This window comes from Haliotis rubra, unplaced genomic scaffold (assembly GCF_003918875.1).
Source record: "Haliotis rubra isolate DU_JTF1 unplaced genomic scaffold, ASM391887v1 Scf139, whole genome shotgun sequence".
NCBI lineage: Eukaryota > Metazoa > Mollusca > Gastropoda > Lepetellida > Haliotidae > Haliotis > Haliotis rubra.
Window position 1 is genome coordinate 173685 of NW_025765325.1, and position 21934 is coordinate 195618.

At 42.0% G+C, this 21934-nt stretch overlaps 1 protein-coding gene across 3 annotated transcripts in view; it reads left to right on the top strand.

Annotated features, from left to right (window-relative positions):
* The first annotated feature begins 6356 nt into the window (after positions 1-6356).
* The window catches only part of LOC124268533 (fatty acid desaturase DES3-like), a 29548-nt gene continuing 13970 nt past the window's right edge, over positions 6357-21934 (top strand). The window contains exon 1 of one of the 3 annotated variants that reach the window (XM_046703522.1): positions 6357-6486. The gene's annotated coding sequence lies outside the window, so the exon portion shown is untranslated. Of the gene's footprint in view, positions 6487-15513; positions 15576-16280; positions 16375-21934 lie in introns of those variants that run through there. The other 2 variants (XM_046703520.1, XM_046703521.1) reach the window with 2 other exon arrangements.

Genomic DNA, 21934 nt, shown 5'->3' on the forward strand with positions numbered 1-21934 from the left:
GGCAAAATATTCGGTTGTGAATCTAGCGGGAGTAAAAGTCAATAATATTAGCTCCAAAGACAGTTATCAAACTTTATTCTGGGTACCCATGAATAACGTGCTGTTCATTATGATGTCATTGTAAATGACGTCAAAGAATGTCATTGTTGACGTCATGTTGACGCTTCTTTACAGAACTTTTATTGATTGTTAATTCATCTGACCCTGAAATGTGGCTAAATAAGATGTCACATTCGTGTTTGTATCATGCTCATTTTAAAACTTAAAATTATTGTAGAAATACTTAAAATTCAAAATGAGATAAAAAGGCATTTGTAAGACATGGCAAAATAACCTACATTTACATAACCAAACTAAAATATGATGTAAAGGCCTTGTTCCTGTTCATCTTGCTGTCTGTCTGCGTAAGTTTACCTGCGTGCGTACGTGTGTGAGGTGCCTGCGTGCGTGCATACGCGTACGTACGTCTGTAACATACAACTACGAGAAATAAACAAGTGTCCCATTACCTGTCGCTGTACCTGTTCTATTTAATATATATAATCCGCACGAAAGTTTAAAATAACACGTATGCACGCACACCAATGAAACAAGTTAATGATATGTGCAAGGTTTTTTTGCTGTTATTTTTGTTTGTTTGTTGTTGTTTTACATTTCCCAGCTATATGACGACAGTCTGTAAACAATTGAGTCAAACAATCTGGTGATTGATGTCATGAACATCGACATGTGCAGTTGGGACACGACGACAGGTATAAACCAAGTCAGAGACCTGTTAGTTTGCTGTTTAATAAACAATCGTAAAATAAATACCAATGACGAATACCAGAATGAATATACAATCAATACGGAGTTAAATATATTCATCAAAATTATTTTGTTCATGAACAAATGATTCCAAAAAATTCTTTCTCGATGACGTCACTTGCAGGTTGCAACCAGAGTGCCGCCTGCAGGGTCAGTTGGTATACGCATAGTTAACCGGTGTATGAGGTCAATAAGTTAACACAAGTTAACATTGGTCATTCGAGGTTAACTCGGGTTAATAGTTTGTTCAATAGGGTTAACGTGGGCCGTTCGCGGTTCTCAAACGGATCGCAATAAATTGCTTCTTTCATTCGACCCGCGAAGATCCGGGTTAGAATTGATCTTCAGCAAACCATCTTGTCGTAAGAGGAGACTAACGGGATAGGGTGATCAGGCTCGCTGACACATGTCATCGCAGCTGAATGGCGTAAATCGATGCTCATGCTGTTGATCACTAGATTGTCTGGTCCAGACTCGATTATGAACAGACCACCGCCATTTAGCTGGAATATTGCCGAATGCAGCATTAAACAACAAACAAATACGTCTTTCATTCAACGAACATACAAGGGGACGTAACTCTTGCAACGTTACTGTGGGTGAGCTCCGAGCAGCTATTCTCGATCCTCAGTTTCCGCCACACAGTTATACATGAATAGACGCGACAAGTGAATATTTCATTTAATGTAAACCGTGATGCTTCTTAGCAGCAGCTGCCTCGCAACGTTTCCAGTTTGCAACATCAGCTGTGATCAACTCTGGCGTGTAAACTTGGTAACCTCGACCTGTGTCAGCTCGCGCAAGAAATACCGCCGCTTTGTGACGTCATTCGTGCGGCAAGGCTCGACAGTTATGTTAATAAGGGCTAAAATTAATGTTGCCCTAGTAATTGTTATTAATGATATTCATGTGTTACAGAAGCATGCAATTGGTTCACTGGGTTTAATTTCATGTTGAAGAGCGTTTTTACCGCCACGCATAACAAAATTTTACTCTCGATCAATTGTATCATTTCTAATCACATTTGTGTAATGATGAATAGAGGGCAAACTACTACAAGCCGACAACATTAGGATACCCGTGAAGATCCGAGGTACAACTGATCTTCAGTAACCATGCTTGTCGTAAGAGGCGACTAACGGGATCGGGTGGTCAGGCTGACTTTGTTGACACATGTCATCGTATCCCAGTTGCGTAGATCGATGCTCATGATGTTGATCACTGGATTGTCTGGTCCCGACTCTATTATTTTACAGACCGCCGCCATATAGCTGGAATATTGATGGGTGCGGCGTAAAACTTGGAACGCATAAACTTTGAAGGGGAGCACAGACATCACGAACACATAAAGAGGCATCATGTACACTAAGAAGAGCATTATACAAACTTAAAAGGACATCATATACACTGAGAAAAGCATTATATAAACTTGAAAGGGCAAGCATTATATACACTAAAAAGATCCCAACATGGGTACAATGTGTGAAGACCGCCTCCGTGGTGTAGTGGTTAGAGCGTCCGCCCGGAGAGCGGAAGGTCGCGGGTTCGATCCCCGACCGCGTCATACCAAAAGACGTTAAAATATGGTACTTGTTGGTCCCTGCCTGGCGCTCGGCATTAATGGGTACAACAAGGACTGGTCGGCTCGGAGTCAGTATAATGTGTCTGAGTGGGGTATTCATGCTTCTCTGCGGCATGGTATCTCAGTGGTCTAGCACTATAAAACCAGCTTCAGTCTGGGCTAGTACAAGCAGCCGCACATACACATACACACGCATGCACGTCGTCATATGAGCGAAATATTCTCGAGAATGACGTTAAACCCAATTTCACCTCACCTCACCTCACAATGTGTGAAGCCCATGTCTGGTATGGATCCCCGCCGTGATATTGCTGCAATATTGCTCAAAGCGGCGTAAAACTAAACCAAACTCACCCACTCACTCACACATTAAGAAGACCATTACATTACCTTAAAAGGACATCATATACACTAAGAAAAGTATTATATAAACTTACAAGGGCATCGTATACACTTATAAAGGCATCATACACACCTATTAAGAGGGCACCCAATACACCTCAAAGAGTATTATATATACCATTATATACACCTACAAGAGCATGATAAACACGTTCACATCATTGAGTATATTGGGCGGTCATTCCCAGAGTCGCACCACCAACACAACCACAGCTTATCATGACGTCTTCCGCTCTGCGTCACAAACAGAAAGATACTCTCGGATATGCAGGTATATGATAAAAATCTATAAACAATGAATTTCCTTTTTCGTAAAATGTTTTATCAATAACGGGACATAGGACATTGCATGTTAACATACATGTATATGCTGTTTTTTATATGTCGCATTAAAATGACTCACCCTCCACAAACACGCGCACGCACGCACGCACGCACGCACGCACGCACCTACACATATACATCTTTGAGTGGCATTTTAGAAGTTGGAGTGAGTAAGGAGTTGGGTTTTACGCCGCTTTTAGTATTCCAGCATATCAACAACCAGAAATGGGCTATATATGGCCCATGAATCGAACTTCGGCGTGACGAATTCTTAACCACTAGGCTACCCCACCGCCCTTCGATTGGAAGTCAGATAGAACAGGTTCCTGACCCTCCTTTTTTCTAGAACGATACAGGTTCAAGAATTCTCGTTTGAAAACGATACAAGAATTCTCACTTGAAAACGATACAAGAACCTGTATCGAAACGTCGTGCTTTACAATAAAAGAAGTTGTCATCCATATATACTTGTTCTATACACATATACACTCACACAAACCCTCCACTTTTCCAACAGGCTATTTTAAACCTCCCATGTTTACGATCTAATATCACTTCCACAGCTATATCCTCCCCTGATACATCCGCAGCGGCTGGCATCATCCCAATTCCCTCCCTCGCCCTCATCAGGGACCCCATGGTTCCCACGTGGGGGTCAGATCGATAGATTCCAGTCTGCAGAAGCCTTTGCTGGCACAGCGGAGTATCGATCTGAGGCTATATCCGTGGTATGCTGATCAAGAGGTGCACGTGGATTCCGTCTTAAAGAAATGTGATTGCTGACATCTGTAGCGTTGATGGGCGACTGTGACGTGACGGTGACGCGACGCGACGCGACGCCTACGCTCACATTCAGCATGTCATACAGATATTTTCCCAGATAATGCATATTCCCAATGTAATCACATGGTTTTGGTTAACGCCTGGGAATCGATGTTTAAAATATTTTCAGGTGTATCTCATGTGATTTTGAATATTAATATAAGAAATCGATTTTTAACATTTTGTTTATATAAGTCTTGCTACTGTTAAGGTACTATTTTCGGACGTTATATTGTAAGGAAATTCGTGTATTTTAAATATTGTTTGAATGATGATATTAAGATAAGGGAATAATTTTATGAGATAATGGGCCAGAAGAATTACATGAAATGACACAAAATCACTGATGCATTTACACGAACTGATACAGTATCATTGATACCTTTACACGAACTGATACAGTATCATTGATACCTTTACATTTACACGAACTGATACAGAATCACTGATACCTTTACACGAACTGATACAGAATCACTGATACCTTTACACGAACTGATACAGTATCATTGATACATTTACATGAACTGATACAGAATCACTGATACATTTACACGGGCTGATACAGTATCATTGATACATTTACACGAACTGATACAGTATCATTGATACCTTTACATGAACTGATACAGTATCATTGATACCTTTACAAACTGATACAGTATCATTGATACCTTTACACGAACTGATACAGTATCATTGATACCTTTACATGAACTGATACAGTATCATTGATACCTTTACACGAACTGATACAGTATCACTTGATACCTTTACACGAACTGATACAGTATCATTGATACCTTTACATGAACTGATACACTGATCACTGATACCTTTACATGAACTATCAGTATCACTGATACCTTTACACGAACTGATACAGTATCACTGATACCTTTACACGAACTGATACAGTATCACTGATACCTTTACATGAACTGATACAGTATCACTGATACCTTTACATGAACTGATACAGTATCACTGATACCTTTACATGAACTGATACAGTATCACTTGATACCTTTACATGAACTGATACAGTATCACTGATACCTTTACACGAACTGATACAGTATCACTGATACCTTTACACGAACTGATACAGTATCACTGATACCTTTACATGAACTGATACAGTATCACTGATACCTTTACACGAACTGATACAATATCACTGATACCTTTACACGAACTGATACAGTATCACTGATACCTTTACATGAACTGATACAATATCACTGATACCTTTACACGAACTGATACAATATCACTGATACCTTTACACGAACTGATACAGTATCACTGATACCTTTACACAAAACTGATACAGAACTGATACAGTATCACTTGATACCTTTACACGAACTGATTTGATACATTTACATGAACTGGATACGAACTGATACAGTATCATTGATACCTTTACACGAACTGATACAGTATCACTGATACCTTTACACGAACTGATACAATATCATTGATACCTTTACACGAACTGATACAGTATCACTGATACCTTTACACGAACTGATACAGTATCACTGATACCTTTACACGAACTGATACAGTATCACTGATACCTGTACACGAACTGATACAATATCATTGATACCTTTACACAAACTGATACAATATCGTTGATACCTTTACACGAACTGATACAATATCATTGATACCTTTACACGAACTGATACAATATCACTGATACCTTTACACGAACTGATACAGTATCACTGATTCCTTTACACGAACTGATACAATATCATTGATACCTTTACACGAATTGATACAATATCATTGATACCTTTACACGAAGTGATTCAATATCGTTGATACATTTACACGAACTGATACAATATCACTGAAACATTTACACGAACTGATACAATATCACTGAAACATTTACATGAACTGATACAATATCACTGATACCTTTACTTGAACTGATACAGTATCATTGATATCATTTATATGGCCTACTGATATGATATGTAAACTTTACCGATACAGTCTCATTGATCCTTCTATATGAACTAATACCACACTAACACAACCCTCGTAACCAAGGTTACTGGTACACTAATGAGCTCAACCATACAAGTCCTTCATACGTCTCTTGGTATAATGATAATAATTATCTCTGTCTCTCGACCGCCATAGCACCAGCCCTAATCGCATTATTGAAATGAATTTTCCATCTTCGTAGGGATATTGTGATCAGCAGGATTGTACCATAATCATAGCGAAATGTATTTGCGATATTACTGACAATCTCTGTAAATCGATAACACCCTACCTAACTCTGCTTGTAACAACTCGCTAGTAACACTACCTTTTCCCGTTACTGGCTTCTGTTGCTAGGAAGCATCTAGTCATGTACATCTCATGTTACATCTTTGACAAGCGTGCAGTTAATAATTAATTTTAATTGGCTTCATCTTGAAAGTGAACTCTCAAAAGTCTTACCAGCGGAGGCAGGAGAGATACAGCGGGTGGTACGAGAACATCGTGAAGACGACAGGGCGATGTTCTGAGGTGCCCAGGTATGTGCCATGTATTCTCAGGGAACCTGTTTGTGTTTAAAGGTGGATATTGTGTTTAAACGTGGCTATTTTGTGTTTGAATCTGGCTTGTATGTGTTTGAAGGTGACTTTTGTGTGTTTTAAGATGGCTGTGACTATTTTGTGTTTGAAGGTGGCTATTGTGTGTTTGAATCTGGCTACTGTGTGTTTAAAGGTGGCTATTGTGTGTTTGAATCTGGCTACTGTGTGTTTAAAGGTGGCTATTATGTGAATGTGGCTCTGTGTGTTTTAAGGTGGCTATTGTGTGAATCTGGCTCTGTGTGTTTAAAGGTGGCTATTATGTGAATCTGACTCTGTGTGTTTAAAGGTGGCTATCATGTGAATCTGGCTACTGTGTATTTCAAGGTGGCTATTATGTGAATGTGGCTCTGTGTGTTTCAAGGTGGCTATTATGTGAATCTGGCTACTGTGTGTTTCAAGGTGGCTATTATGTGAATCTGGCTACTGTGTGTTTAAAGGTGACTATTCTGTGAATCTGGCTACTGTGTGTTTAAAGGTGGCTATTATGTGTTTGATGTTGACTTCGGTACTACTGAAGCCAGGACACTATATCTGATTGTCCGGGCTACTGAGGTGTCCGCTCTGTTGAAGCTCAGTCTTTATTCCCGTCCGTTTTGTCTTCTATACTACTGAAGCTACGGGGCTACCTGAACGCCCGGACAACTGAGATTCCGGTTTGTTGAGGTTTTCGGATTATTATTGTATCCAGTTTAGTGAGGTGTCCGGACTAGTAAAGTTGCGGACACAGTTCGGTTTTGGGTAGAAAACAAGAACGTTACAACGACTGCTCTTGACAAATAAACCTCACGTTTTACTAAACCAAATAGGGGCGGTTGGGTAGCCTAGTCGTTAAAGCGTTCGCTCGTCACACTGAAGACCCGGGTTCGATTTCCAACATGGCTACAATGTTTGAAGACCACCCGCCGTGATATTGATAAAAGCGGCGTAAAACCATATACACTCACTCACTAAACTAATTAGCAATCTTCTTTTCAGAAGATGTAGAACTGACGAAGATTTGTTTAATGCAATGTTTCGGTTTCGGCCTGCAAAAAGAAATAAAACTCCATAAGCCAACTCTATCTTCACTCAGTAAATGAAAGGGTTCAGAGCGTCTCAGTTGAAACAAAGCAAAACTTAGTGCCACCAGGCAGTTCGATTATTGATTTAGTTGTCACATCACCCATTGAACTGGTACTTCTCCAAAGCCTTTACAAAACTGTATGTTCAGAAAATATGCCAGAACGTGACAATTCTGAACCCGAAAGAAGAAACCCAAATCAATGGCCTGCATTTTTAAGTCAATACTTTAAAATATTTATCAAAATTAACAAATGTTGAAATATATAAAAAGTCACATGGCACTGTGAAAACACACGAATTGGGTTTAGCGTGTTCTGTTCTTTTTCATCTCAATATTCAATGCACGGTAAGTACTGAAACTATGAATGAAGGAAGCTGACATCTGTTTCACCGAGACTCGTTGTGTTGACGAATCAGCGGCTGTTGTTACACACAATAGTATCTTCCGTGTGTGCTCCACGCGCTCACAAGTAGCTCGTACTGACGAACTCACAGGAGACGCCATGAAGGTACTGTGAAATTCTTACTTTGTCATTTCATCTTCGAGATCTGGACAGATTACGGTGCCTAAACAAAACACATTCGCCAACCAGTGCCATGTGACACATGCGTGTATGTTTGTACATCTGAATATGTAGGTTACAACCGGTGTGTAAGTGTGTACCGAAGAAGTAGAACGTTCGGTTGATATACAGTTTGTTGTTAATCGGTATTTGCCGTCATCGGTATTCATTTCCTTTCTTGAAATAAGAGGAAATATTCCGAATAAGCTCCTCGAAAGATGAAATAATTTCCCGAATACGAAAATATCATGAGTTCATCTTGTGTGGCGTTTATATATTGTTATATGTCAGACAAATTTCGAAACATTGCTATCAAAATATATATTTTCAAGTAAGACTGGCGCATTGAGGTAGCACAACGGTTAAATCGTTCGTTCGAGACACTGAAGGTGTGGGTTCGATTCCCACATTGGTACAGTGCGTGTAACCCATTTCTGGTGGCCTCGATCGTGGAATATCACTGGAAGGATCGTGATATTACACTCTTTTCCTCGAAACACACACACACACACACACACACACACACACACACACACACACACACACACACACACACCTGTACTTCAACACACACACACACACACCTGTACTTCAAGCTGTCACACTGACACACCGAAGACCCGGGTTCGATTTCCCACATGGGTACAATGTGTGAAGTTTCTGGTGTCCCCCGCCGTGATGTTGCTGGAATAGTGCTAAAAGCGGCGTAAAACCATGCTCACTCACTCACTCACGACATCTAGCATGTGCAGCAATCAATGTTTTTTCGTGTGTACAAATTGGCTGTGATATGAGTTAATCCCCGTAGATATGTATCCATATAAACAAATTACGTCAGCCAATATCTTTGTCAAAATCGAATTTGTCGTAACATATACTATATTAAGAGCCATCGGCACCTTGGTAGAAGTCCCTGGTATTGATCCGTGATTCATTTGTTCTATATTTGTCAAGTATTAATTAAAATCGATCGGACACCACTTATCGCCTGTCCATTACGGAAGCCTATCAAATTTCAACTCCAGGGTATGCGTTCGTTCCTCTTCTCTGATTGGTCAAAACGTGCATCAACGGCCAATTAGAATGCGTTAGCGACTTCACACCGTATGGTGTTTTTACCAACGTCTTTGCATACTGCAGTCACCTGTAAGGGCAAAAGATTGCAAAACGCGGTTAAAAACAAACTTTAGGTTACGTAGTCAGTTGACAATCAAATCTTTGATTTGTATCAAAAATTATTTTATTAAAGTTCAGGTACGCGAATACATTTCGAGCGGCTAACTGGGGATCGGTCACATTTTACACTGCAGACTAAGGCGCTCCGGGATAGAACTGGACTTCCGTAACCCATGCTTGTCGTAAGAGGCGACTAACGGGATCGGGTGGTCAAACTCGCTGACGCATGTCATCGTATCCCAATTGCGTAGGTCGATGCTCACGCTGTTGATTACATGATTGTCTGGTCCAGACTCGATTATTTACAGACCCCCGCCATATAGCTGGAATATTGCTGAGTGCGGCGTTAACCTAAACTCACTCACTCCGATTCGCTATGTACCGTTGTGTCCCTTAGACAGGCCAATCGAGGTTTCGAATTTCAGATTGCAAAATCCAGGTTTGTCATCACCAAAACACTGTTCCTGGGTTTCATGCAGGTGGTAAACGCCTGAATTCTCCTTCATCTGCCATATTAAACTGACATACCATTCTATACCTGATGATATAACCCTCACTAACTCCTAACCCTCGAGTACCTGTCCTTCCTGAATCCGGTCGGAGTTACCTCCCTTTCTCAAGACGCCATTTTGTGGCAACAAAGCTTCTCATAACCCAGTGACGATATGTTAGACACTATGTTCGTGACCTAAATCTGCCTTTCAGTTGTCTTTCTGGAATTACCCAGGCGTCAGCTAGGCAACACCTTGAGCCATGCTTACAATTAGATCTTAAGCAGTCGTTATGAAAGCGTGCTTTGGTAGACAGGTCCAACGTCATATTCAAAGGTTTCCATCAGACTTTAAACGGTTACTGTTGATCTCGACTTTGAGGGAGACGCTTTTTGTCTCGTATCTTACCAGCTTTCTTTTCTTTCATGCGACATGCGGATGGGTAGTCTAGTGGTTTAAGCGTTCTCTCGTCACGACGAAGACCCGGGTTCGATTCTCCATATGGTACAACGTGCGAAACCTATTTTGGTGTCCCCGACGTGATTTTGCAGACGGCGGTGGGGTAGCCTTGTGGTTAAGCGTTCGCTCGTCACCCCGAAAGCCCGGGTTCAATTTCCAAACTGGGTACGACGTTTGAAGCCCATTTTTGGTATCCCCCCGTTGTTATACTAGTATACTGCTAAAAAGCGGCCTAAAACCACACTCACTCACTTCTAGGATCCGAGAGCGGAAGAAACGTACGCCCATCAGACAACACCCTGCGCTACAACAGGTGTGAGCGTCCAATAGGTCAATTTGACGTTTAAAATTTATTACAACACCCGCTCCTACAGCTAATAAACTTTCCGATGGACGTTGAACTGAAACTATAGAATCTAACTGCACTGACACATTCAATATGTTCTGATAATGTTCTAACAATCTCATTCGCCATTTAAGACGGTTCAAGTACGTGTGGTTAATATAGCCTAAAACCAGACGGGGATGTTAAATCGATATCTCTGTAAGACAGCGTGGTAGTGTGGGGATAAGTGGGAGAGTGTGTCTATTGTACGCCAGCACGTCGTCTGCAGATGATTGTGCCGGCAATCGAAGACGTAGGTGCCAGCTGGTTCTAGGACAAAAGGCTAAGACCAAGCGACAGATGTGTCCTAGCTTGTGTTACCGTATTATTAGGCATTGGATTGTTTTTCAAGACAGATTTTAGTCATTGACTGTGTCAGTAACACATTCACTCAGGAAGGCCACATATTTTCCTTCTGTCAAGGGTTATATTTTAACGTGCCAGTTAAATCATACCTAGTTTTTGTGGTGTGGTTTTTAGTCTTGATGATACTCTTTGACTACGACCTTATGATGGCAAGACAGGCGTAATGTGACAAGTCCCATGTTCTTCGTAGGAGTAATGTAGGACAGGGAGATCATCTGTTCTTTCCAAGTGAGAATTCCGATTGGTGTGTAGTGGTGGTGGTGTGTGGTGTGTGTGTGTGTGGTTGTGTGTGTGCGCGCGTGTATATATATATATATATATCTGTGGTGTGTGTCTGTGTGTGTGTGCTCTGTGTTGTGTGTGTGTGATGGTGACTGTGTATGTGCGTGGTGTGCTGTGTGCTGCGTGTGCGTAGGTATGGCGTGCGTGGTGGATCTTGTAGGTGTGCGTTGATATGGTGGATGTGTGGTGAGTGCTGTGTCTGTTGACTGGTGTGTGGGTGGGTGTGTCTGTGGCGTCTGTGTGTTGTGTCTGTTGACTGGTGTGTGTGTGTATGGTGTATGTGTGTTGACTAGTGTGTGTGTGGCGTATGTGTATGTGTGGTGTGTCTGTTGACTGGTGTGTGTGTGTGTGTGTGTGTGTGTGTGTGGCGTATGCGTGGTGTCTGTTGACTGGTGTGTGTGGCGTATGCGTGGTGTGTCTGTTGACTGGTGTGTCTGGCGTATGTGTGTGGACTGGTGTGTGTCTGGCGTGTGTGTGGTGTGTCTGTTGACTGGTGTGTGTATGTATGTCTGTTGACTGGTGTGTGTAGCGTATGTTGTTGACTGGTGTGTGTATGTATGTGCTGTTGATTGGTGTGTGTGGTGTGTGGTGGTATTGTGGCGTGTGGTGTGATCTTGCTGTTGTGCGTTGATATTGGTGGTCTTTTGATGGTGTGTGTGGTGTGTGTCTGTTGATGAGTGGATGGTAGTGGTGTGTCTGTTGACTGGCGTTGACTGGTGTGGTGTGTCTTTTGACTGGTGTGTGTCTGTTGCGTCTGTGTGTTGTTGTCTGTTGACTGGTGTGTTAGTGTGTATGTATGGTGTATGTGTGTTGACTGGTGTGTGTGTGTCTGCGTATGTGTGTCTGTGGTGTGTCTGTTGACTGGTGTGTGGTGTGTATGACTGTGTGTGTGTGTGGTGTGTGGACGTGTGGCGTGGTGTCTGTTGACTGGTGTGTGTGTTGATTATTGGTGTGTCGACTGGTGTGTGTGTGTCTGTTGACTGTGTGTCTGTTGACTGGTGTGTCTGGCGTATGTGTGTGGACTGGTGTGTGTCTGGCGTGTGTGTGGTGTGTCTGTTGACTGGTGTGTGTGTTGGTGTGTGTGTCTGTCTGACTGGTGTGTGTCTGTGTGTGTGGTGGTGTGCGTATGTGTGTTGACTGGTGTGTGTCTGGCGTATGTGTGGTGTGGTGTGTGTCTGTTGACTGGTGTGTGTGTGTGTGTGGCGTATGCGTGGTGTCTGTTGACTGGTGTGTGGGCGTATGCGTGGTGTGTCTGTTGACTGGTGTGTCTGGCGTATGTGTGGTGTGTCTGTTGACTGGTGTGTGTGTGTGTGTGACGTATGTGTGGTGTGTCTGTTGACTGGTGTGTGTATGTATGTCTGTTGACTGGTGTGTGTGGCGTATGTGTGTTGACTGGTGTGTGTCTGGCGTATGTGTGGTGTGTCTGTTGACTGGTGTGTGTGTGTATGTGTGTGGCGTATGTGTGTTGTGTCTGTTGACTGGTGTGTGTGCGGTGTGTCTGTTAACTGGTGTGTGTGTGGTGTGTCTGTTGACTGGTGTGTGTGCGGTGTGTCTGTTAACTGGTGTGTGTGTGGTGTGTCTGTTGACTGGTGTGTGTGCGGTGTGTCTGTTGACTGGTGTGTGTATGTATGTAGTGTATGGTGTCCTCCCATTACGCAGACAGGCAGTTCGCAGACGCCCTAAAGCAACAACATTTACGGTTCAATGAACAGATTAGCCACTACCTGTTACCTACACATTACAGTTGAATAGTCCAAATAAAAACACATGAAAAAAACTGGAGCTATGTTATTTACTTTGAAAGATGGTCGAAAAAACATTCATTTGAATGTTGATAACCGCTGTAACGCTTCATTGTATTCCATCAGCAGGTGAAACGTGGAATAATATTCCCTTAGCTATTAGAAATTGCGACTCTGTTGCATCGTTTAAAGAAAAATGTGAACCTATTTAAATATTATTCATATGGAATAAGGAAGTTAAATGCTGTGCACACAAGATTAAGATATATAATGAGTACACTTATAATTATAATTTATTTAGAATACATGTACATATAAAAAATGCCGCATCATGTCAATGTGGGATGTGGAGTGTTTTTCAATACTTCCTTGAATGTCCGTTGTATACTATTCAATCTTTAGAAAGTATTGCTAAAATTATAACACTGCTTGGTATTAGTCTTATCTTACATGGCCAGGTCCCTCAATTGCTGAAAACCAGAATATTTTCAAATATATACATATCTACATTGTATATCTCTCAAACAAAACGTTTTCTCAGTTAACTACTGTTGTACGTATCCTATTATTGGGAGAGGCTTTTTCTAGGCTAAATAACTTGTGTCCAATCCTTTTCTTGAATGAATAAAACATGTTTCAATCAATAAACACAATCACACCCCTCAGTGACATATTACACAGTTTATATTCGATAATAATTGATAGTAAAAACAAGTTGGAGAAGAGAAGACTGATTACCACTTAATCACAATAAAGTTCTATTTACCCACAATCAAACTTCTCAGTAACGAACCTGTTTCAGGCACACCCTACTCTACTCTACTTGACAGTGGACTGTTCCATTATACCCGTAGGTGTTATCCTAAAAAACCTGGTGTATGTATGTGGAAGTCGCGGTGGCTGAGCGGGTTAGTCGGCTGACTTTGTGTGCTGGCGAATAGCTGCTTGACCCTGAGGGTGTGGTTTCGTATTCCGTTCGGACTCAACCCAACAAAAGTACTAGAATTTTTACTTTGCTAAGAAAGTGTAATCCCAAATATAACATGCATGTATGCTACATGTGACCAATTTCTAAATGGCAATGTGTAATCATACCTATAACTTTTATAAACTCCATTACTGGTAACGTTAAGTGTTGGAGAAATTGTCGAGTTTACGTCAGCCATATGAGAAGTGTTGGATGGTCGGATGAATGAATGTATGAAATTTTAACTCACTCACTCCTGCTCACAACCCAATGTTGAAATACAATATACAGGCTTCGACATAGCCGGTTATTTGTTATGGTTCTATTTCTTAATCTTGGTATTGGCGGCGGTGGGGTAGCCTAGTGGTTAAAGCGTTCGCTCGTCACGCCGAAGACCCGGGTTCGATTCCCCACGTGGGTACAATGTGTTAAGCCCATTTCTGGTGTTCCCCGCCGTGATTTTGCTGGAATATTGCCAAAAGCGGCGTAAAACTAAACTCACTCACTCACTCACTAATCTTGGTATTGACCAACTGAATTTGGAAAGTTTCGTTAAACAGGTACATTTTGGCCGAATTTTTGGACATGTGGTCATTATACTGATTAAGCATGGCGTGAAATAAGGAATAATAAACCTGGAACGATGACCGCATGATGACCGCATGATGACCAGATGGCCGTCTTAACCAGACAAAGGCTAGGAGAACAATTGTGTGCTAACACCTGGTGACCAGTGGTCAAGGAGACAATGGGAGAAGGGGTACCCGGTGAGAGAAGTGTTGACTGTGCAGATGGCCTAGACTTGCACAAATCTGTAAGGTAATAATTAATAGTTTAAAACAGGATTTCTAAAAAATATAAATATTCCTGTAACAGACTGGCATCCTTTGTTCTCTTATCTAAACTTGGCTCTTTAAAGGATAGAATTACATGTACTATACATCCATGGGCTTAGCATTCAGTACAGCCTAAAAGCAACTACCGTCAGGCAATCCCCTTCCCCCGTCTCTTCACCCTCTCCCCACTACACCACACACTACTTTTTAAATTACCCGAAACACGCCTTTCAACCCAAAACAAAATCTCGCATATCGATTTTCCCGTGCTTCCTTCCCTGTGTTTTAGCATTTCCAGATTTAACAAAAGAATATATAATTTCGATTTTCACAAATATATGGGTGTAATTATGTCAATCAATTTACGTAATTAACAAATACATGTCTATGACGTCATCTAAGACGTACAAACGAAATCTTGCAGCGGCTTTGAAACAACATCTATCGAGCAGACGAATAACTCAACTCGGGGAGAACGGTGTAATCATTCTCCACACCGCGCGTACTAAGCTTCGAACCTGGCTGGGTAATTCCAGTAAATGCAAATCAATTAGTTGAGCTGAGGCTTGGCGGTATGAAACAGTCCCGCACTCAATCTCTCGCAGAAGCTCCTTCCTGTTCCAACAAAATCAATATGGCCGCGATGTCGTCTGCAAGCTAGTGTTGCCGGTTTAAAGGGAAGGGAACCGCATCAGCGATGGTAGGTAGCTTTTCTCACAGCTTCTATAATCTCGTGAACGCGTATATTCCTGTAAACCCGTTCTGTCGAATTTGTTCGCGTTCTTGTCTCTTTTCAGTCATAAGTTGAACCGATTTCGCTGATTGGTATTCAACATGCCAGTTGATGCCGGCGACGTATGGACTAGTTCTGTAATTACTCACGATGAATCAATGATTCATTCTGCTTCTTCATTCTAAAGTCGACCGCTGGACAAAAGCAGCAGATCTTTAAAAGCCCCTCCAGTCTGTTGTATAACCTTACCGATTAGCATAATTTGCCGTGCAAATTTATTACCATATATGTACATAATAGATGAAAAACGTGATCTATTTGAATAATCTATAGACTGGTGGTTTCATAACCAGCTGATTTGCCCCCTAAGTGCCCTCGGCGCGGACCTGGGTGATGGAATAACAGGGGGGGGAGATACAACGGGGCAAAATGATGCGTGCTGATAGAACGTGGGGGTCGACAAACTAAACAGCCGTACTAATAACCGGGAGAATCCGAATGTGTTAGCGCGAGGTGTGCTCTCTTGTTTGACGAAAGCGTGAAATTCTTTCCTGTTCTTTGTTGTTTGTGAAGAGGTATTAATTGCCATCTGTGAGGCATTCTTATTCTGCTTTGTGACTGTAAGACTTTCAAGTGACCTCCATTTTGGATCCAGGGCTGAAATCAATCGCCCGGTTTTCTTTGTGTGTGTGAAGGTCATTGCCTTCACGGTGTCATCATCTGCAGATTTAATGGAAGGACCTGCCTCCGCTTCCGTCATGTAACCGTGAGTTGATGCTTAATGGTTCTGAGATATTGGTTGCTATGCACGTTTTTAAAGTCTGTGTGATGTCGTTTTGAGTAAATATGATCAAAAGTTAGGTTTGCTGTTGAATTACTTGATGTTTCGTTATCAGACAAATTTTCATGGCGAGGACTAATCATTCAGGGTGAAACGCCTTGAGAGACTACATAGGGATGTTGGTTGACTTACGGTTTTACTCGAGAACGGAACAGAACACTACACTTATACCGTTATTAGATAAATACACGTAATAATTACTCAAATTGCACTCACTCTGTTATGCTGATGGATGTATATGACTTCTCGCGACTAGGTTCGGTGAGAGTTTAGACAAGAGAGCGTTATTGAAGATGAGGCGGGGGTGGGGTGGGGATGCTGAGGGCGTTGGTGGGGGTTGGGGGTCGGAGTGGTGTGTGTATGCAGTGTGCGAAATAGTTTCCAATTTTTGCAAGCCAGTCGGGCTAGCTATGCCTGGAAGTTACTAGCCCACAAAATACTTCACTAGCCCGAAATGTGAATCTTGACACGGGTTTCATCATTCAGTTGCTAATATGATAACCAATTTTATCAGGTGATAATCTTGCATGATTTAAAAGTGTGTTATAACTTAACAAGTCGGACAGAGTGTTATGTTTACAAAAATATCCCATGAAAATTCACTAGCCAGTCGGGCCAGTGACGGTGGAGATTTACTGGCCCGACTTTAATTTTACTAGCCACGGGCAAGCGGGACAGTGGATATTTCGCACACTGTGTGTATGTGTATGTTTGAAACGTTGTTCTTTGTATCTGTGTACATATCTGATGCTTCTCTTGCTTGGAACATGCTTCAGTGGGCCGCTTTAGGGCTTACATTTACGTCATCATTTTCCATTAGAATTAAAAAAATATCAAATAGAAAAATAATGTAGTAATGATGCCATGTGTTCGCGTAGCCCAGTGGTTAAAGCGTCCGCTCGTCACACCAAAGATGCGGGTTCTATTTCCCATATGGTTATATTGTGTGACGCCATTTTGCAATCTATGCTGCTTCATTACCGGCATTCTCCTTGTGGTGTGATTTTCTATCCACATGCGGCGCCTCCTAAGACATCAACAGAAATCGCGATGTACGCCCTGTCAAATATATTTACCTATATCACGCATATACAACTTCCTGCCTCTCACGATGTCCCCCCTGTCAAATATATTTACCTACATCACGCATATACAACCTCCTGCCTCTCACGATGTACGCCCTGTCAAATATATTTACATACATCACGCATATACAACCTCCTGCCTCTCACGATGTACGCCCTGTCAAACATATTTACATACATCACGCATATACAACCTCCCGTCTCTCGTGGGTCACCATGTACGCCCTGTTAAATATACTTACTTACATCACGCATATACAACCTCCTGCCTCTCACGATGTACGCCCTGTCAAACATATTTACATACATCACGAATATACAACCACCTGCCTCTCACGATATGCGCCCTGTCAAACATATTTACATACATCACGCATATACAACCACCTGCCTCTCACGATGTGCGCCCTGTCAAATATATTTACATGCATCGCCATATACAACCTCCTGCCTCTCACGATGTACGCCCTGTCAAACATATTTACATACATCACGCATATACAACCTCCTGCCTCTCACGATGTGCGCCCTGTCAAATATATTTACATACATCACACACATACAACCTCCTACTTCTCAGTGTGAAGCCAATTTCTGGTGTCCCCCGCCGTGATATTGATGGAATATTGCTAAAAGCGGCGTAAAATTAAACTTACTCACTCACTCCTGCCTCGCATGGGTCACAGTGTCAAATATATTTACACACATCACACATATACAACCTCCAGAAACTAATACAAGTACAAGTACTATACAGAAGAGAGCAGTCTCTAGATTACAGACAAACTAACGCTTTGTTAATTAGTCCCTTATCTTGCATTATTTCGATAAAAAGGGCAACTGCACTTAAATTCAAAAGGAGCCCAGTGAGAAGGAAACCTAGACTTGCTTCATGTAGAGCTATTGGGAGAGGGCTTCACTAAGTTGGATAACTTGTGCCCAATCCTTTTCTTCAATGAATAAAATATGTTTTAATAAGAGCTATACCATTACTGCAAGGTCTGGACGAAAGCCGGGGTAGAATAGGTCTTCAGCAACCCATGCTTGCCGCAAAAGGCGACTATGCTTGTCGTAAGAGGCGACTAACGGGATCGGGTGGTCAGGCTCGCTGACTTGGTTGACACATGTCATCGGTTCCCAATTGCGTAGATCGATGTTCATGCTGTTGATCCCTGGATTGTCTGGTCCAGACTCGATTATTTACAGACCGCCGCCATATAGCTGGAATATTGTTGAGTGCGGCGTAAAACTAAACTCACTCACTCACTCTGGACGAAAGACCGCGTGCGAAATACCCATTATGAGTGAGTGAGTGAGTTTAGATTTACACCGCTTTTAGCAATATTCCAGCAATATGACGGAGGGGACACCAGAAACGGGCTTCACACATTGTACCCAAGTGGGGAATCGAACCCGGACGAGCGAACGCTTTAAAACCTAGGCTACCCCACCGCCCCGCATTATGTCGGAAAGCAAACGTTAAATCTCCAAATCATCCTCATCATTGGCTTTAAGGAAAGGTGATAGGGTTCAAGGACTACGAGACGGACTACGTTACACGTTCGGTCAGACTGAACTCTACACCCACTGTAAAACCAACCAATCATTCGATGTCCTTCGCAAGCATTAGTCTTTCACGACACAAAGCCGTTGTTCTGTGATCGTTAATAACTGTCTTATTAGGGATTATTTAGGAGCTTTTCAGACAGCATAATGTGTGCCAATTACCTCCCTTCGCAGGCTCCGCTTTCCCATTGGGATCAATTCAGAACGAGGCTGCCGAGGCCGCTGGAGTGGACACAAAACCAAATGTTTTCCCATAGATTTCTATAGTAATGATATTTCTTTTATAAATAGATATTCAACAGCCGTTATGTGTAGGTCTACATAATGTACAGACTGACCTTGAGCTGCAAGAAAATCACAAATTTTGACTGTCTGTCTCACAGTCCCTGAACCGGATAATTTTCACTTCCGCCTAGCCCTTTCTGCAATGCTGGAGCACTACATGAAGCAAGTCTAGATAACCTCAGGCTGAGCTTCGAAATGTGCTTGTAAGAGAACAAAAGGCCTTGCTCCAAGGTGTACTGAATGTTCAGCCAATGGATGTAAGTTGAAATTTGTGTCATGATGCTTACAAACACACACTCATTCATTTACAACCTCCAAAACATGAATTCTGATCGAAATTAAACATTCTCGCCCATGGGCCACTGTTTAAATTTAAAGTTTTCGAAAAAATGTTTTTTCATTTTTTCATCCTTGGCATATATTCATAACAACTGCATGTTTAATTTGGTCAAATCCCTTCTCAGAAAGTGCCCACAGTGCGGAGAGTTTCTGGACTTTTGTGAGTCCAGAATTAAATTGTGACGTGTTACAGTAATTCTATCCTTAAAGGGGCAAGTCTTCATTAGTGGACAGTACAAGGCTGTACTGAATGCTGAACCCACGGATGTACAGTAATTCTATCCTTAAAGAGGCAAGTTCAGATAAGCGGACAGTGCGCCAGTCTGTTATTTATATTTTTTAGAAATTATCATTTAAACTATTTCTTATTACTTAGAGACTTGTGCAAGTCTAGAGAATACCTAACTGGAATGGGAACGCCATATGAGATGCTGACAGAACACTGTAGTTGGACTCCATGGAGAGAGGACAGAGTGTGAGAAGATCGCCAATAAATAAATTTAATAATTTAATGTTTTATCTGATGGTTGTAGAAAGTAAGTTTTAAATGACAAAGACCCGGCACGAGTAGCCACAAAGGAGATGTTAGTCTCAGAATCTCCCTTCTCACTGGAGCACCTTTTCTATTTTAAAAGGACTTGTTTGTTACTATCAAAATTATATATATTCAGAGACTAAGCGTTAGTCCATGGCTTCATTTCCTGACAGAGGAAGCTAAATATGGTTTGCTTACTATGCTAAGGGGGCGGTGGGGTAGCTTAGTGGTTAAAGCGTTTGCTCGTCACGCCGAAGACCCGGGTTCGATTTCCCACATGGGTACAATGTGTGAAGCTCGCCGTGATATTGCTGTAATATTGCTAAAAGCGGCGTAAACTAAATTCACTCACTCACTCACCCATTTGGTTGAGCAAACTGTGACCTGCGGCTTGTCTTAAGTTTACACTTAGCTCATAGGCCGTTATAGGACTTAAGTGTGACTTCTCAAATGTTCCTCGCTCACTAACTCACTTATTTGTCAGAAGGGGAAGAAGATAGGGGGAAAATGCTTCATCGTTTTGCTGACTTTGCAAATCTGTTGTGACGAAATAGAGAGGTGTAAAAACGCTAGGATTTATTTCCACTTAAGTCTTGACAGCAGTCATAAGTACTAATTGTACCTACCAAAAGACGTTAAAATATGGTACTTGTTGGTCCCTGCCTGGCGCTCGGCATTAATAGGTACAACAAGGACTGGTCGGCTCGGAGTCAGTATAATGTGTCTGAGTGGGGTATTCATGCTTCACTGCGGCATGGTATCTCAGTGGGCTAGCACTATAAAACCAGCTTCAGTCTGGGCTAGTACAAGCAGCCGCACATACACATACACACGCATGCACGTCGTCATATGAGCGAAATATTCTCGAGAACGACGTTAAACCCAATTTCACCTCACCTCACTAATTGTACCACTGCTGTTGTATCAACACCGTTTAAGTCATAGTGATGACATGATGATGATGATGATAATGACGACGATGATGATGACGGTGACGACGATGGTGATGATGATGACAATTGTGATGGTCGGGTGATGATGATGGTGATGATGACGATGATGATACCGGTGACGACGATGGTGATGATGATGATGACGACGGTGATGATCGTGGTGGTGATGATGATGATGATGATGATGATGATGATGATGATGATGATGATGATGATGAGCATGGTGTCGTGATTCACGTACTGCCCTTACAATTAATTCTAATAGTTCTTGTGTTCTAAACATTGTGCCTGCATTGTGAAAGTAACTCCTTGGGAATAAGGGCAATATCGATGAAGGGCGTAGTGGAGGCATACGCATCTCTCGACGTGGGTCTTTGTGGTCGATATCCACATCAGCGGCATTGCGTCATCGTCGGCGTAGACGTATGTACTCAGGCTCTTTAACAATGCATGTACCCAAGCATCGATTTCCTGAAGCCTTCCAGCAGACAGATGTGAACTAATGGCTTAATGGCATTCTTGAATCGCTAAATTGACAGTCATTGAACATTTCACATTGTGTCAAAGCAAAGAAACAATCCGGATTAGAATTAATATTCGGTAACCCGTGCTTATCGTATAAGAGGCGACTAACGGGATCTGTTGGTCAGGCTCGCTGACTTGGCTGACACATGTCATCGTATCCCAATTGCGTAGATCGATGCGCATGCGCAAACATCTGC